Source organism: Trematomus bernacchii, unplaced genomic scaffold, assembly GCF_902827165.1.
Source record: "Trematomus bernacchii unplaced genomic scaffold, fTreBer1.1, whole genome shotgun sequence".
Taxonomy (NCBI): Eukaryota; Metazoa; Chordata; class Actinopteri; order Perciformes; family Nototheniidae; genus Trematomus; species Trematomus bernacchii.
Genome location: NW_022987685.1, coordinates 359,970 through 379,041, shown reverse-complemented (window position 1 = coordinate 379,041; position 19,072 = coordinate 359,970). Strand labels below are relative to the sequence as shown.

The window sequence follows — 19,072 nt, the reverse complement described above, 5'->3', positions numbered from 1 at the left end:
TGGTGAAAATCCTGTCAGAAGTCGACATGAAAAGTGTTTTTTTTGCAGTATAGAGGGCTTGTGGGCGCTCTGTAGCTACACAGCGTTCAGAGGTCCCTCCAGAGCAGAGGACATGAAACACAGCAGTCAGCGGAGGCATCAACTCAACAGATGACTCAAACTCTGTCATTCCCTCGCAGCACAGGGCCAGCTCTTGCTGAAAAGGGCAAATACTATGAGTTATCGACTTAACTCCTGAGGCCTGTGATGACTTTAATGCTACATGCTAGTGTGCACGGCTAAAAGTGGGAAATCAGAAAGCAATCTATGGAGAGCCACAGCGACTTTATCTCAGGTTGAAACAAATGTCACAACTGGCAGAAGGAATTAGGCCAAGTGTTTATAGTAGTAAGAGATAAAAAAGGAGTAGGAGATTTGCCGGATTTTCTCGACTGTTAGCGTTCCTCACAGAATGTTAAGAGACACTTTGATGTTCAAGTGGGAGGAAGCCAATGCCTGTAATGTTAAGAAGCCCGTTTTCAGTTACCCCTGACTCAGACGCCGCCTCTGTTTCCAACAAATCCACACTTGGGAGTCACAGCTCTCAAACCTGCTTAATTATGCTCTCTGTTCTGCTGTCAGACTTTGACCATTAAATAATAAACAACACGGGATCACAAAGCATGAACAAACCGACAATTGTGTTGGGAACTGTGCTGTTAAAAAGACTGGATAAATCTTACTAATGTCACATTAGCAACACATTACCCTTTCATTTGTCCAAACGGACCAAATCTGTGACAGTTGTCTTTCCCGTTTTCCCTTAAATCCATGCCAATTAACAACTTTCAGTATTATATAGTGGGGAAAGGCGCCTCACTAGATTTGCATCTGGGAAAATAATTGTCTTTGCTTCACGTTGGTTATACTTGCAAATAAAATAAAAGGGCCTTCGAAAGATGACATATTACCCTTCCATAAAGTTTAAGGACCTGCGAGAGGTCAGATTTATAGCTAAAGATGTCTCAATATCTGGACTTTCCGTGGGGGAATCAAGCTCCACCAACACTGGATCCTACATTTCCCATAATTCAACTTTAAAGCATTTTTGTCACTGCCTGCTAAGCGCCCACATCTGTTAAACCCCCAGTTTAAACACAGGCTTTCCATTAAAAACATTGAGGTCTCCGAGTCCAAACTGATATAGCTGATGACATCACTCTGACATCAGCAGGGTTATTATCTAAAGTCTTTAGAAATCTCCCTCCAGAGCCACAAGATATATTTCCCAGGCATTGTAGCACTAGCCATGAGAAGTAAATGTGTAACATTGCTAAAATAAATTGTTTCGCAAAAACATCATGTCATAAAGGAGAGTATCAGGTTATACAGGATGATATACTAGAGCTTTAGAGATTTAATGAGTTTCCTTTGTTGTACCTGCATCTCCCTGACCACATCCTCCCCCCCTCCCCGTTCCATGCGGGCTACCTGTTAGCGCTGCGAGCTAACAGCCTTAAAGCTGCTGGAAATGGAGATGTAAGATTTATCAGTTGGTGTGTTTGGCTGGCGGGGAACACCGAAGGGCGACTTTAGAAAGCTTTAGCTGAGGCGGGCCCAGAGGCCTGCTGGGAAGCCACTGTTCCACTTCTCATTACCCAGGTCACTCGGGGTTATCAGGCGATACTTAGACTGGAGAGCCAGGCACTCAGCTTCACTCAACACGTACACACAGACATCTTTCACCTTCCTGTGGGCTTCAGACAGGCGAGCACACGCACCCACACCATTTATAGAGTATGAACTGTAAACATGGTGGGGGTTCCTGAGGCGTCTGCGGCAAAGCCTAAACAGAAAAATCTATTCAAAACACACACACACACACTGGCCCAAACAAATGCCCTTCTGCTAAACACAAAAGGTTTTCCCAAACACATCCACCCACATCCAAACACACAGGTTTAGCTTTTCCCTAAACATGCACGCTAAAACCCACTTACACACATTCTTATAAAAACAAGCACCTTGTTGCTTCCTGCGTGACGCATTCTGTGAGTGTATCTCACGGTAGCCTGAGTCACAGTCGAGCTGCACTGCAGAATGGCAGAGCAAACACACAGAGGATCGTACGAGAGTGAAGGTAAATGCCATGGGGCAGGTGCAGTGCTCCAAACAGAAAGAAAGAAACAAGTGAGAGGGAAGGGAAGGGGAGGGGAGTGGAGTTGAAAGAAAAATATTGAACATGTCAGGCAAAGTATGTAGCAACAACAAAGAAATGTGGTGAACAAGCAGAAACGGAGACAAAACACTCGACGGGAGGAAGAGACCTTAAAATATCCCATGGAAGAAAAGGCAAGGGGAGCAGAAGAAAGAGAGGCGCATTCCTACCACAGTACTCCTTTTCTGATTGGCTCCCGTTTCAGGGTGTCAGATTAGTTAACCCAGTTGAACCTAGTGTGTGGCTAAATGTGTGCTATGATAAACACTAGCAGGATGGCATAGGGACACCAACTGAATCATGAGGTAGAGTCAGACAAGTCTCTTCCCCTCTGCTCTGCCTAACCTTTTTGTCTGTGTCAAATCCACCTTACAAGTCGGGTGTGTTGGTTTCAGATCCCGGAGCAGAAGGGCGAGAGAGAAGAGGGGAGAGGGGACTTATAAACAACTTTATAGAGTTCAACTGTGACCGCATCTGAATAAATCATCCGGTTAAGACACGGCCCTGAGCCATGTTACGTTTCTCTCTTCTTCTTTGGGCCACATTCTGCTCCGACACTCTCCCTGTCTCTCTCTGAGTGGCTGCTTTTTCCCTCCCTCATCTCTTCTCCTGGCTGTCCACTCTCTCTCTCTCTCTCTCTCTCCCCCCACTCTCCCCCTTCCACTTTTTCTCAGCCGTTAACAATAGAGCCATTCATGTGGCCACACTTTGAAACATGGCGTTGGGGGTTGGAGGGGGCCAGAGGTGACACCGAGGGGGGGAGAAAGAGGAGAAAGAGGAGGAGATGGAAGGGGGGGAGTTTACCTCTCTTTTCTTCTCCGCAGCTCTTTTATGAGGGCAGAAACATCATTTTCGCGACCCCCGAGCTGTGCTGAGAAGACTCGAGTGTCAGTCTGCGTGACCCCCCCTGACCTCTCACACCTCCTGCTTCTCACCCTCCACCCTTTAATGCTAATTATACCCGTTAACACAACTAAGAGTGTGCAATAGATATTTCATTTCCTGAAAAACAAACACATGCAAGACATTTTTAGAGCCTGAAATGGCGTCCTGGTTGCTGTGTGTGTTTTTTCTTGCGACCTCTACGTGTGTTTCTGTCTTTTTCTCTCGTCCATCTGCGTGTCGTCTGCAGTTGTACCTGCTCTGAGTGGCGTATTGGACGGCTTGAACATTTCCCAGATTCCACAGCGGCAACCCGAGCCGTGTCCGGGGGGCCGAAGCCGGGCACACAGGTGCAGCCAGCGGGAGGAGGGGAGGGGGGGGGGGACAAGGGAGGGTGTGTGTATGTGTGCCAGTGTATGTCCGCGCGAACATGAGAATATGACGGGGAGGCGGGGTGAGGGATGGCGAGACTAGGGCGAGTCTGTGAGATGAAAAACATACAGAGTTGGAGAGATATTGATATATATATATATATATATATATATATACACACATCTTCAAAATTATTATTATTATTATTACTGGCTGCTGTCCCTTAGTGACACAATTCAACTTAAATCTGTAAATAATTGTGCAATATATACTTTCACTTGGAATACTATTGGCTGCTATCACACTATTCTATACATGCTACACTTATTTTTCTAAATACTGTTACTCAAACTGTGTATTTTTTTAATTGTAATTTCAATTGTTATCTTCAATAACTCTTACATGCTTCTTAATTCATATTAAGCTATTTAGGCTGTTTGGCTTTTGCTGTAACAATGTAAATGTCCCCTCTGTGGGACTAATCATCTGATTCTGATTCTAAGAATGAGGCAGGAGACAATAGAGAGAGGTGACATTGGAAGTGATCAAAACAAACACATGAGGACAAAGAGAGAGCAAAGAAGAACATAATGTGAAAAAATGAAGTGAGAAACACACAGAAGGAGGATGAAGAAAACCGAGTGGGAAGGACGCTGAATTTGGCACAGAGCACCGAATATAAAACCAGCGTGGTGGATTTACTCGAAACTCCACATCAACTTTGACCTCCCCCCCCCATCCTCTGCGGGGGTTTCGTCCTTGGGCCAAAACCACAGCCCGGTGTGAGCAGGAAGCCGGGGAGAGACAGCAAAGGACCCATCTATTAGGGAATAATAAACTACGGCGGGATTCGGTTCTGATTTATGGCGGGCCCTGCGCATAAAGCTGTCTGCACTAATCTCATGGTATACACAGTGTAATCACACACACAGGGGCCCTGAGTGCACCCCCCCCCCCCCCCCCCCCCCCTCTTATAATGTACACACGCTGTCAGACGCACGGCAGGGGAGCACGCACGTTGAGGAGCAGCAAACGCGGTCGGGAGGAGCACACACACTCTATGGGACAAAGCGTGCAACACACACACACACACACACACACACACACACACACACACACACACACACACATGCAGAGCTGCAACACCTGCAGGCCATCTAGTAGCTGTCTAAAGTAAATCCACCGGGTCTCATTTGTAGAAGTGGTGCTTTCCAAGGAATGCCACATTGAGCAAACACAGTGGGAGAAAAAAAAACGTCCATTTGGAACAAGTCATTTAAGCCCACTTTGAATCCAAACTCCAACTTCTGAAGTGAAAACTCAAAATGACATTCATTCCATTCGCTTTAATGAATTTTCTTTTATTAAAAGTCTTGAAAGGAATCAAAAAACGTCTCCTTTTAGTATGAATAAAATGATTCAAGAGATTTAGAAAAGGGGAAATTATCTCACTCTACTGTCAGACTGTTTTACCTACTTTAAGGGAAATATTATTTTAAGCCTCAGTGCTGGATTAAATCACTTGCTATACGGAGGAGAGCACCCACACAGGGAGGGGACTATCATTTACACTGTTCTGCTGCAGCAATCAGTCCCCCTATACATAGTGCGCAGAAACACCAGCCGTATATAATGTAGAACACATGGCTGGGAGTATATTACACATGAATTCACCTAATGCTCAATCTGTCTTTGACACAGTATTTGTAATAACGGCAGCTCCATCACGTTGCCCTGCACGTCTCACCTTCGTCTTCTGCCTGCTACTCCATCTGGTTTACAATAAAACATTTACAATTTCTACTCGTGTTGTGTTTTTTCAATCTCGACCTCATCTTTGATCGGTTCTGTAACTGAGAAAGGCTTCTTCAATGCCTTATTGAAGTCCATTTTCATGTTGAACTAGAAAAAAAGAAGCTATTATCTGTAGCCGAGTGTGAAGCCGACCTATGAAATATTGCTGAATTACTCCGTTTGACTATGACATTATTATTTAGACGTATATCAGGATTACAAAGAAATTGAGTTACCTTGTAGCTTTACAGTATGTAACACTCAAGTTAGAGGACATTTAACGATTCCTGGTTTCTCTTTGTTAGATATTTGTCATCTTAAGCTGTTCTTGGAATTAATAATCAATGCTTATAATTTAGTTATTTGAAATCCGGCATCGTGCAGACAAACCAGCCTCGGCTTCCACGAGTGCACACGGCAGACAGAGGGTTTTAAAATATCCATAATCATTATTACTGTCTTCATTAAAGAACCATATACCCTGGAGAAGAGCCGCAGAAAGTGGTCTTTGACTGTGTGTGTAGAGAGGGATCGAGAAACATTTGTACGAAATAGAGGGAGACGGAGAGGGGTTAGGGAGAGAGGGGGGGAGAGAGCTATAATGTAAATTGATGAGAGTTTGAGTCTCTCTAGAAGGCATGGCCCAGATACCTTCGAACATTTCTATTATGGATGAAATGGTGGAATGGATGGGAGAGGAAGAGGGAGAAAGACAAATACAAGCTGGGATTGCATTCAATAACTTTTGTTTGGTAAATTATCCTCCGTGTAGTTTGAAAAAGTGGTGTGTAAACAACACGTTTTTACAAATGATTGCAAAAAAGCTAGTGTACCTTGCCGTTAGCATAGTGTTATCTTTGCCAGAGCCTGCAGAACGTTATTTCAACTTCTAATGGAGAACCTTACGTTTCCAAAAGACAGCAAATATGTCAATTTGGGGGGAAATGTGTATAAAACGAGGCAGAAAACATAAGGGATATTACCAGTTGATGGATTGGTGCAGTCATAAAAACACAGCCTGATGAAAAATCATAAACTGTGGCTTCCATAAAAATACTTTACTGTGGCAAAATATAATCATTTCTCCCATCGTAAAGCTGCACTGATGAATATGTTTGGTTGTATGGATCTAATGGCTATGCACAATGTAAAAGGGAGTGATGATAGTGATGAACACACAGCGTTAAAGCCAAATAAATATTTTTTAAAACGCACTTTTTGGGTTTTCTGGCACACAAACTCTGCTCTAGTAACCTCATTACTTATTTCTACTGCAGCACAAAGCTGGTTTCAACGGGAAAAAACTCAATAAACAACTGCAAGTCCAGTCCCAGAAGGAAATGAAGCAACTAGCTGGGGAACAGTGGAGAATATAACCTTTAAATATGCATATTTTGTTGGAGGAGGAGCTTCAAATACTGAGAACCGATTCTAAAACACGTACATTTGCTATAGTTTGCCAACATATTCACCGTGACAAGATTATATTTCAAATGTTGTGATGCCTGGCTGATACTAGCCAACACAAAAAACAGTTCGAAATGCAGTGTGAATTCTTCATGGGAGAAAAAAAAAGGATGTCCCGAATAAGACATAAGCAAACGATGAAGAGTGGCGTGAACAAGGAGATGAGCACAAGGTTGATGTAAAGCCAGTGAGCTCTGGAAAGCCCTCAGGAATGCTGTGGTTAGAAACTGCGGTAATAGCTTCCATATGGCGAGAGAGGGAGAGAAAGAGAGGGGGAAAAAGAGGTGGTGGAGAGAAAAGTAGAGATTCTTCAGAGGGAGAGGGAGAGTCAGCAGGTAGGGATGCAGCAGAGGCTTGTTTGAATAGTTAGTTGGCATCATGGGACTTTGAAGGTAACTGTGTCCTTGTCATCACACACACACACACACACACACACACAAACTCATCCCCCTGTCCAGACTGCTGCAGCGCCTGTGTCACATCCAGTACATATCACACCCAGCGGAACCACAGAGACGCGGGATGGAGCCACGCTGGATACCTTGGCATTTACAAAGAGCACGTACACACACACACACCGAGTCACACACTGCGTTTGTCTCTCCTATCAACACACACACACACCCTTCATCTCCCTTGTTGCTGCGCTCCTGCTGCGTTCAATACATTCCATATGCTACAATGCGGCAGATGAGCGTATCGCATTAAGTTGAAACTTGTAGCCGCACCATGAAGAGAAACTCAAACTCCACCATACTATCTTCTCGTCTTTGAACAAAGCAGAACGACGCATCCATATTCAGGTCAACGGAAACTTTTCTCAAGCAAACATTTTCCTCATCTCTTTCTCATTTGCATCCTTGTTTTTTTTTTTTGTTCCTGCTCCTGCATCTCCAGCTCAGAACTTTTGTTCGCGGTTTCTTTTGATTCCTCCAAACATCCACTAGTTCTGCTCTATATTCAATCTGGTGTCTCACCCAGCCCCCCCCCCTGTCCTATTTCTCATTTTCTCTACCTCTCTTTACCTTGCTGCACTCCCCTCTTCCTGTTCTCTCCAGCCGACCATATGTGACCTCACTTGTTCGCAGCTCCGCTTTGATTTGAGTTAGATCACAAACCCTTGAGTTAGATACGGGAAAAGAGCAATGCTGAAAACCATCAGATATTAGGAAAATGTGTTCAAGACAAATGGTGCTCTAAAATCCACAGTGAGGTACTCCTGGGACATTTTAGGGAACATGGTGTTAAATCTAAGTGTTTTATATGTTCTTGATTTAGCTGAGTGGCATAGCTTTAATATTTAGTATTAATATTACATTTGTTTCTGTATTACACTGTATTTGTAATGCTTATTGCTCCCACATATGGGATTTTAAATAAAGGCTCTCACTGACCTGAATACCATGCGTCTCCAATAAATCAACTATTCATTTATGAAAATATCTATTTTCAGCTTCAAGACTTTTTGTATTAAATGGTTTATTTAGCTTGAAATGTACCCAGATTTTAAGTTAATCTGAAACATTCAAAATCACAACATTTGGAGATTTCTAATAAAATGTAATCAAAAGTCAAATTAGTAAAATTATTGATTAAATGATTTGTTCTTCTAATAGTGATAAATGCCCACCTAAAATACCACAAAGCACAATGTTATGCCTTTAAATTGAATAAAATCAGTCCAAAAACATTTCAACATAACATTATATTCCAAGTGATACTTAGCAGGGACAGCTAACATTTTAGAATCTGGAATAAGCAGATTCGTCAATCATCAAACATGATGTGTGTTTTCTTGCTCCTGTCTGAAAGTGAACCCTGAATAGCAGAGTTTGTGATTTCTCTGCAGCCACAGTCACTGCTGGCAGCATGTCTTGCTTCTGTCTGAAAGCGAACACGATGACATGCACTAACCAGCCGCCATGAGACGTTCGCTGTCCTGACTGAAGGGATTGTTCTACCGTGAAACCCAACCACTCCTCTGGGGGGGATCATACAAAACCCAAAATCATACTTTTGACGTCTCTCCTTTTCGTGGCTACAGTATCCCCCCCTCCTAAACCGTCTCTTACCACCATTTCCTCCCCCTTCCCCTCCCTCCTTCCCTCAGCATGTATGATTTGCGGCACTCTGGATTGGGCCCATTAAGGTAGTCTCATGGAGGTGTGTGGTGATAGAGCACCGCAGCTCCTGACAAATCAGTGTGTGTGTCAAAGAGAGGGGAAGAGATTGAGAGGGCCCCCCCAGATCTCAAATGGATACATGTGAACCCCTCAACATGGGCTAAAGGAGACCCTTGAGACAGGCTCGCACAAACACATGCTGCAGACCCCCCTATAACTCTCAGTGAGGTCTTTAGTGTGTTTTAGTATATAGCTCATGACGACATATTTGCACACACACACATCCATGGATAGTGGCAGCTGGTGTTAATGCCTGGTGTGGGAAAAGTCTTTGAGCTTCGACTCATTCACTCCAACCACCTCGCTAATTTAATTAGGTCACCCCGGGCCCTGGAGGACTGAAGGTTATAATGCATGCAGTGGATCTCTTTCTCTCTGCCTCACACACACACACACACACACAAAGGGACCATCCAGGAGGCGTCCCTGTGGGAGTGAAGGAGTGAGGTGAGATGCCGCCCTGCCACAGTGTGGGTCACCTATATCCTTAAAGCTGCCCCTATGTGTGTGTGTTTCCACATGCGGTCATGCATGTAGGTGTTCTCCTCTTGAGGGTCCCCTCTCCCAGGCTGTGACCCCTCAGGGCCGGTGTGTGTGTGTGTGTGTCAGTGTGTGTAGGCTCAACTTTGCTCCGGGCAGGCCACAGGGTGCAGGAAGGCGACTCAACTTAAGCTCAGTCAGGCCACGGTGTCAGGAGAGCAGAGTAATCCATCGGGGGCCCCTAGGGGCCAACAAGTATGCAGGACTCCTGGGACATATCTTTTCTGTGTGAGCCTGCAGGGAGTATACTCGTGTTTATTTGTGTGTGAACCTTACCTGAAAAAGATAAGGCTGGTGTTATTTTTTACTTAATGTCAACACCTCCAATGAAAAGACTAAAAACGATGCGTTTATGGACTCTTTCTAAAATGTTCCAACTCCCAGTTTCAACTGAAGACATTCTGAAAAATATACACTTAAAAAAAAGTATATAATACTTTCAAAAACAGCTTGGTATTGTTTTGTTGTTTAAGCCTCAATTGACGGGGAAAATAAGACATTTCTATAAGTTTAGGTTAGGGATAAGGCTAAGGAATTACTACACACCAAAGAAGGTTTTCGTAAGGATTCATGTCCAAGGATATGTGTGTTTTAGCTGTGTGTGTCCCAACAGGGGCCTTGTGTATCTGCAGCAGTGCTTAATCCACCATTGGAAATGGAACCTGGCTTCCATTGGGTTTCCCCACAGGCTCCGAGCAGCGCTACCCGACTCCCAGACTCTCACTCCTCCGACTCCAGTGGAACGCATCTTGAAGCGATTTGGGGCTCAAACCCTCTGCTGCTCTCTCGCTTTTCTTCTCCCCCCCCCCCCCCCCCCCTCTCTGACCCACCTCCCCCTCCCTCGCGCCTCCTCCCGTTCTCGGCTGAAGGAAGCTTTAAGGGCTTAGGGAAAGCGCTGGAGCGGCAGTCCCAGCTCGACCCAGGGGTTGTGGAGCCCCGAGGTAAAATCAACAGATAGCCTGCTGTAAGAGCACAGTCCGAGCAGAGAGGGGGGGGGGGGGTGCGTTCATGAAAGTAGGACAGATAGGGTGTAGGGCTAGCTGACACATAAGTGTAATCACATGCACACACACACAAACATGCTAAAAGAGAAAGCCTCCAGGTCATCAAAAATCCTATTCACTCCCGTCAGGATATTGGAGTGTGTCATGCCAACATTTCAGCGCCGATAGCTTTGCCAGAGTGTGTGTGTGTGAATATGTGTGAGTGTGTGCTTGAGCACGTCCGTGCGCGTGCCTCGCCACTTCTCTGCCACTTTATTTTCCAAAGAGTGGCTCTTTCAAAAGTCGCCCGGGTATTTTCAAGGGGGCCTGTCTAATTTGTGCAGGTAAAGTGTTTTAAAGTTCCATTCCCCAGTTTACCTGCGGGGCCTGAAGAACACACAACTGCGGCGCTGAAATAACACCTCCCCTCGTTCCCTCCCCAGCTTTTATCACAACTTCTATCCTTTTGTCCTTCACTTTCCTCCCGTCCCTCCACACCTGCCCTCCTTCTCTTTCTTCCTATCTTTTCCTTATCCCTCCTTCTTTCCCCTGCTCCTTCGCTCCCCACCTCTCTCTCCTGCATTTTTTTTCCCCCACCTCACCCATCCCTCATCCTCTCTCTCTGCCTCTCATAGTGTTTGAAGCAGAGTGTTTGTCTCTGGGGCTGGATGATTGACAGCTGAGAGAGAGCCAGGCAGCTCTCTGGTGACAGATAAGGACTTTGGCTCTATTACTCACTGGGTCCCAGAGACACACTGACACACACACACACACATATATAAACTCTCACCTATACTCTCACATGCACACGGATTCACTTACTTGCTCGCGCACACACACACAAACAGAGAAACACACTCCGGGTCCCATGCTGCTCCCACAGTTCGGCAGGGAGCAGGCAAACCTATTTGCATTAGGAAGCAGCGTGTAAAATAAATAAAGAATCGGATGAATCGAGGAATAAATAGACAGGAGGAAGCACGGCTGGGGATGGGTATGACTGATTTGCCGGGTGTGTGTGTGTGTGTTTTCTTTCTCAACCCCTGGGCTCCCGAGTGGGGACAGCTGCAGTGCAGCAAAAGAAACACCCTGTTGAACACACACAGTCAAATATACATGAGTAGATTCTACAAAGCCAGAAATCATTATGGTAATGACAAAATGAAAGGGTCTAAAAATACTGTTTTGTTCCTTCCTTTGTTTCAGGGGGAACTCAGGAGAGACCACTGGCTGACGGTGAGAAAGGGGAAGAGTACGACGGGGGAAAAGAAGGAAAGAGGAATTAACTTTCCACGAACACCTCCCTCTACAGCAACCCACAACTCTGGATTGCAACACTTTGTTCAAAGAGAGAAATTGGATTGAGTGCAACTGGTTCAAATTGGGTGCATGTTTATGTTCTTGGCAACAGAAAGAGAAACATCAGTGACTCGCTGATTGACAGCGCAAAAGTGACAGGGAGATGGCGAGAAAAAGCGAGGCAGCAGGCGCATGAACAGGTGCAACTTCAGATATGGAGAGGGAAGACAGAACAGGAAATTAGAGGAAAATACCGGTACTTACGCAAGTTTGTGCAAGTTTAAAAACTAGGCTTCAAATTTGGGGGAAAAGAAAAGTAAAATGAGAGCTGCAGGACAAGAAGGAGAGCGGGTTGAAGAGGCGGAGGTGTGGATGAAAGACTGAGAGAGATATCACGCTGAGTTACAGGTGTGTGTGGCAGGGGAACAAATGAAGGGAATAAGCATGAGTGAGGAATAATTAGGCCGACCCCCGGCAGAGGACAGCGGCAGGTGAGAGGACGAACGGAGGGGGAAGCGAGGGGGGGGGAAAGATGGATGGAGAAGCGGTAGGGTTGAAGGCAAGGACGCGGTGACGAAGCAAAAGAGAGAAAGGAAAAGGGCTAAGGCATGACCAAAGAGATGGCAGGCTCAGCGTGAGAGAGAGAGAGAGAGGGGAGAAAGGAGAGGAGGGCAGCCTGCAGGACGGAGGTTTAAAAGTGAGAGGAGAAGGGGACGGAGATAGACGGAGAGCATGAAAATGCCCTTTGTTGTCCCCCCCCCCCCCTCGGACACAGAGACAGAAGACAAAGGGAAGCTGCGTTTTCTAGCATCTGACGGATGACAATAGCTATTTGTCTCCCCATCAGAGAGCAGAGAGAACGGGGAAGAAAGCGCTGAACACTGTGTTCTCCATGTCCCTTCCTCTTCACTCGCTTCTCATCTCCTCAATCTCTCCCCCCCCCCCCCCCCCCCCCCCAACTCTCTCACCCTGCCACAAACATCTCTCCGTCTGCACGCCACGGATGTTAATGGCTATAACTCTCAGTTTAATGCGTGTCGGGGAGGGTGTGTGTGTGTGCGCAGTGGGGACCTCCACACCCTGTCCTCCTTTTTATTTTTTGTTGAGGTTAGGGGTTAAGGGTCACGCTTGAGTGCTGATGGTGCATCCTGCCAGACAAAGCAGATTAACACACACACACACACACACAGGGTGAGCAGTGGTATGTCACCCTTTTCTAAGCCCCCACCCGGCGTGTTCCCAAGCCGCAGCCTCATTGGGTGAGATAGCATCATATGTTGCAGGTCGCACCAATGAGAGGTCAAGGCCTCGATTGTGTGTGCGGTCAGCGGTCAAACCACCTCTTGCTACGGGCGCTGATGTCACTGCAGTTAGTATTCATAGCGGGCACATTGCAGATAAACACAGGCGACAATGTTCTTTTTGTTTGTTCTCTGCATTCCTGCTCATATCTGCCTGTCATGTTTGCCGTTTAGTGGATACTCCTACTTGCCAAACACACATTAATCTTATTATCCAGACCGAATGTGGTACACCTGGAAAGTGAACCCCGTGATGGTGCCGTGCTCCACTCTCTGATCTCAAAGAGCAACTCCATTCAGTCTCTAAACTCAATAAGAATCAGAGGAATGTTATCTGGGCAGCGTTTAACTCCAAATTCGTTTAATTTGGTCACCTCGTCTGACCTCGCTCTGGAAGGGAATTTAAGATAAGATAGAAAAAAATAGCCTAATATGCAAACTCAATTTATGCTATCTGCTTAAATAATGTAATATTTGAATACGTAATATTTGTATCTCCTCAGAGGGAAATTGTCCTTTTGCCTCCCCAAATAGGGATGTCCACCTCAAGGTTTCTCAAACCAAAAGGATTCTTTATTGCTACACATACATTTTATGATATTAAGGGACTATGTAAAAAAAATATGTTTTAACTATAAATCAATAAAATGTCAATACAAAAGATAATTATTATTTCTGTGCCCAAGGAGATGGCTATAGATGGCAGTGACATCAAAAGTAGTAACACATTAAATTTAAGAAGCAGTTCATGCTGAATTAATTGACTAAACTAATTAATTACAAATATTTCAGTAAGCTATATTAGAGCTTGAACTGGAATCACAATTGATTAATTATCATATGGAATCAACCATGTAGCTTAAATGCCCTCTTATTTGATTACAATACATTCCATGTAGACGCTTCTGTCTAAGCTGATCTATTGCTTAACATTTTTCATATTCAATCCAGGTTTCAGTAGAAGTTATCTTTTTCAAAAAAAGGTTTGAAGACAAGAAAGGTTGCTGCCTAACAATAAACAAAATTGATTGTTTCTGAAGGAATTTGAAAAATGCTGTTGCACTGCCAGTGACTTTTATGTTTATAAGAAATCCGCCTTGATAAGGAGATTGTTTTCAGATTTTAAAGAAACAATGAAACCTCAGAAAGAATGCTAACCAACAAAAGATCAGTTTAGATGTGTCTCCACAGCTGATCTGTGTGTGAGGTCCTCCTTCTGATCTGGCATCAGTGGGCAGCGCTGCCACTGTGTTTAGCAGTGTTAAATGCCCCCCTGACCTGCTGAAGTCTGTTATTAGGCCTACCCACTGCCAGGCCTGCTAACTCATACTGGCATCAATGCCCACTCCTGGCAACACACACATCGGTCAGATACACACACTCACATGTGCAAACACTCCCAGGCGAACATGCTGAACACACACACACACACACACACACACGCGGCGGGCACTCAGCGGAGGGTGAATAGCCGGCGATCCCCCGCCTCCTCCTTCCGCCTTATCAGTGGGTTGCGTTCCGCCTTAGCCATGCATACTGTACAGTCATTAATCATGATTCTCATTAATTATCTATGCACCCGGCTGGCTAATTAACACATCAGCTCAAGCAGAACTAATGCTGCATGTTAGTTCACCTCCCACTCAAACCCAACACTCTTCAACCCCCCCCCCCCACACACACACACACACACACGAAGACTCCAACCTCTCCCAAACTTCACTTCCTGTCAGCTGCAAGGAGGAAACGCACTTGTGAGAATGTAATGTGACATTATAGTTAGGAACTAACCAGCAGCTGAAGATTAAAGGAACATTCTGCCAATACCAGTCTGTGATGTTCAATGTCTCGTGTTGTAATTTAGGTCTTTAGTCCTATTATTTGCTCTTGTTGTCGTGTCAACATAAGTTAGTGGTTTGCGCAGGAATGTAATTACTCCTAATGAATGGCCATGAAACGGTATTTGTCACTATGTGCAGGTGAAAGCAGTAGTGCTAGCATTACAAAAGCACAGTATAAATGATAAGCATACTGTTGTGCTATCGAATGAACAAAGGCTCAAATGTCTCAAGCATTGCAAAAAAGTCAAACTCACTGGTAAGGGTGAAGTGAATCATGTGGGGTTCAACTTTGTTTTGAGCTTTCGCCAATGACCTTTGGAAAAATAGCTTTAATAGCGCCGACTCTTGAGGGAACGGAGAGCCGGAGGGTCCAAAAGAGAGAAATGTGCTGCGTCCTGCACTTTTTTTAAACAAGCATGCTCTGCGGGTGTATGAAATGCTACACAAAAGACTCATGAGACAGGAGAAAGTAGGGCTGCTCAATTAATCGTATTTTAATCGCAATTACGATGTTGGCTTGCAACGAGTATGAAAACAACAGAATCGAAATAAAACGATTTTTTTTTTTTTATATTGGTTTTTCAATTGAATTATGCTTAAAGTTCAGGGTTAAAAACATACTACACTTTTTTTTTTTCAATAAATTGATGTTTTCAAAGTAAATGGATAATCGTTTTTAATAATCGTGATATCAATTATCAATTATTGACCCAAATAATCGAGATTATGATTTTTGCCATAATCGAGCAGCCCTATGAGAAAGCACTATAAATACAGTTTATCCCTGAAGTAAACTCTGTATCGTTATATTACCAGCTAGCTTGACGTGCTATTGTAAACCATAAGCATTAGCATGGCTGCCTAGCATGGGCTGCTTACTCTCAGGCTCTATCACACACTCGTAATCTCATACAACATGAAAAGGTAGCACTACATCCACTGTGAGTTTGTAAAAAATGTATGTTTCTAAGATATCTATACCCATTTCCTCAACAATTTCCGACGTCTGATATTGCCGATAATAGATACAAAAAGTAAAACTCCAACATTTTCATTTCCAAGGAGCCCAAACAAGGAAAAATGTGAGTAGAGGGACAGACGGTAAATAACATTGCGGTGTGTAGACACTGCAGTAATTGAACTGGATGAATTGTAAACACCAGTCTTAACTCAGAGGGAAGTGCTGGCTTTGACCGCCTGACACCAATCACAAGAAGGGCCTGATTTTAATTTGGTCATTTCTTATTGGTTAGAGCATGCAGGACACTTGGGAGCAGACGGAGATAACAAGCAGAGAGATGTATTCAGGGTACAGTGGAGGTGCCACGTCCTGGGGGGGGGGGGGGGGGGGGGAGGGATATCTGGCCTCTCCGTATGGTTTATATGCTGGTCCAGCGTCCATGGTATTTACTGCCTTTAATCTCCCATGAGGCCTGGGGCTAGAGTGAGATATGTGCCTGGGGGTAAAACGGAGGGTAATTCACACTCATACATGGAATTATAATGTTTCCACGCATGGAGCCTCTGAATAATTGACAGCTTTCAATGGCTTAACATTACTCGTCATACACACACAGGTCTGGATCAGGATTTCGCCCTCGTCTCAACAATCTCTCAGTGGTGCATCACTAAATACAGCCCCCCACATCTCATTCTCTCTGACAGCCTGTGCAGCATATCATTATGTCCCCCCTGAAACCGGGGTAGTAATCTCACACACTTGTCCGGTTATTATTTGCGGAGGCTTCTCTCTGCCCACACCCTGCCTCCACCTCTTTCATCCAGCACTTGTTCTTTCGGCTGGGCTCTGATTTCTATATCTCCACTTCTTCATATCTCTCCCTCTCCCTTCCTCTCCGTGGGCCAAAAGCCTGAAAGAGAGGAAGAATGAGAGAGAGAGGGAGAGAACGAAACGCTTTGACATTAACGAGATTGCTCGTTAAGAATGGAAGGAGGGAGGGAGGGGGAGAAGGAGAGAGGAAGGGAGGTGGAAAATGGAGTGGCTGTAATTGGGAGGGTTTTGAAAAGGAGAGAAAGAAAAGGCAGAATTAGGTTTCCATCCAGGGCCTGGTGTGAGTGTGTGTGTGTGTATGTGCATGCGTGCGTGTCTGTGTGTGTGTGTGTGTGTGTGTGTGTGTGTGTGTGTGTGTGTGTGTGTGTGTGTGTGTGTGTGTCTGAGACAGATACAGAGGGGACTAAATATAAGGTGAGAGAATGACTTGTTGGATTTCTCAAAAGGTGCTAAAGGTCAGACTCACCTATCAATCAGGTGTATACAAAGGGTCCGGCTCTTCCCCCCCCCCATCTCTCTTCAGAGACAAAGAAACACTTTACAGTAACAGCCTACTGGAGACTATTTCCTCACAGAGCTTGTAGCTGCTGCACTGTCAGCAGGCCCATTACAGAAATGCGTTCCATTGGCATTTCACTTCTTGTTGTGCAGCTTCAAAAAACACCCGACACATCCTGCAGAGACAGTTTATAGCAACAACAAGACATTTGGATACAAACCGCCTTTCTCCAGCCTCAAGGAGTGATGTGCACTTCCTTTACATGTTCTGCAATTCATACAACTGATAACAATTAAGAGATATGCGTGTGTCTGAATGAGCTAGCCACCCCAAATAAGGCCGTGTGTGTGTGTGGCTGTAACATTGGGCTTTGCATTTCTTAATGTGCAAATATATGCCAATAAATGTGTGCAAGTGTCTGTGTGGATGTGTGTGTAAATCGGTGTAATCCCCCCGCTATGGGACGCCCTCCTTTCTTCCCATGCCAGATGAGGAGATATTCTGCCAAAATCCACGGGCAAGTCGGCTGCCAACTGCGAACATACACTCTCAACCGCACACCGAAATCATACACTGGCATGTGACGCATGCATGTAGGGCACAAAGACCCGTGTGTGTGTGTGTGTGTGTGTGGAAATGGGAAGAAATCTTGGCTGTGTGTGTGTGTGCAGGTTTATTCTAGTCTATAGGTCTGGAAGAAATGGGGGGGATTAGGGAAAGAGCCCACAGAGAGGTAGATGAAGTAACAACGGGAGGGACGGGAGGAATGGAGATGACGGGGGGAGACAATGAAAAGCAAAGGAAAGATGGTTGAAGAAAAGATAGAAATCAGATGGAGAGGCATGATGACGGCGGAATAAAAGCAGGCCGGTTTTATGAAACAGTTAAATCGGTGGTTTATACAGAGGGATGGATAATCTCTACCTCTCTGTTCCCCCCCCTCCTTCCTGCTCCAATCTCTCCATTGTGTGCCACTATGGAAGCAGCGGTGTAGGGGGGGGGGGGGGGGATTGAAAGAAATTCCCTCTCTTTCTCCAGCTAAATTAATAATATGAAGCTCTCTATCCCTCTCAGTCTGCTTTATCCTTTTATTCGCCCCCCTTCCCTGCTTTATCTCGGAGTATTCCTTGATTCTATTATTCCCTTGGCTGTATGCTAGAGTTATAGGAGTGTGTGTGTGTGTGTGTGTGTGTGTGTGTGTGTGTGTGTGTTCAAAGCAAACTTGACAGGCTGCACACCAAACTGAGCACGAGAAGTTCTGTGCTGGTGAGAGACTGCAGGGTATGACAACGAGAGAAAGGGTGAGAAGTAGCGGGAGATGGATACAAGAGCGACAAAGGGAGAGGAGAGGGTGAGAGTTTCTGAGGAGATTGGAGCGGAACGTGAGGGAGAGACGTGAGGGACAAGGTGGTGTGCAAAGGCGGAGGTGTGAGAGGAGACCAAATAGATCACAGTCACAGTTTCTAACAAGAGGTATAACACATTGTCATATTTAACCCTCCCCATGTTTCCCACCTCAGCTTGATCAAGGAAAAAGCATAACTCGTGCATATTCAGCCTTCATAGGCCCAATTTATAATATAGAGTATAAATGACTAAATCTTAACACTTTATGTGCACCAATACTGCTGTGCTTTGTGAATTGTGAGGATGTTGGAGGTGCTTATCCTGCAGATATTTGACTGAACCAGACGTAATATTGTACCTGCGCTCACCTCTCCCCTTTCACCTCTGTTTGAGCAGGAAACAAGCGTATTTTGGCTGATGCTTATATTGCTTTTCCTTTTTCCACAGGCTCAGGTAAGCCTACTTTAATTGCGCCAAAGAGTGCTGCTGCCGCCGCTGCTGCTTCACATTAAAAGTTGTACACCAGTGGGAGACTTCTATTGAGAGGCAGACATGCAGTGTTTGTTCTCCAGTTT

General features: G+C 45.0%; 1 protein-coding gene across 1 annotated transcript in view; it reads right to left on the bottom strand.

The window, feature by feature from the left end:
* Window positions 1-19,072, bottom strand: part of efnb3b (ephrin-B3b) — a 74,828-nt gene that overhangs the window by 39,718 nt on the left and 16,038 nt on the right. The gene's annotated exons all lie outside the window — the stretch shown is intronic.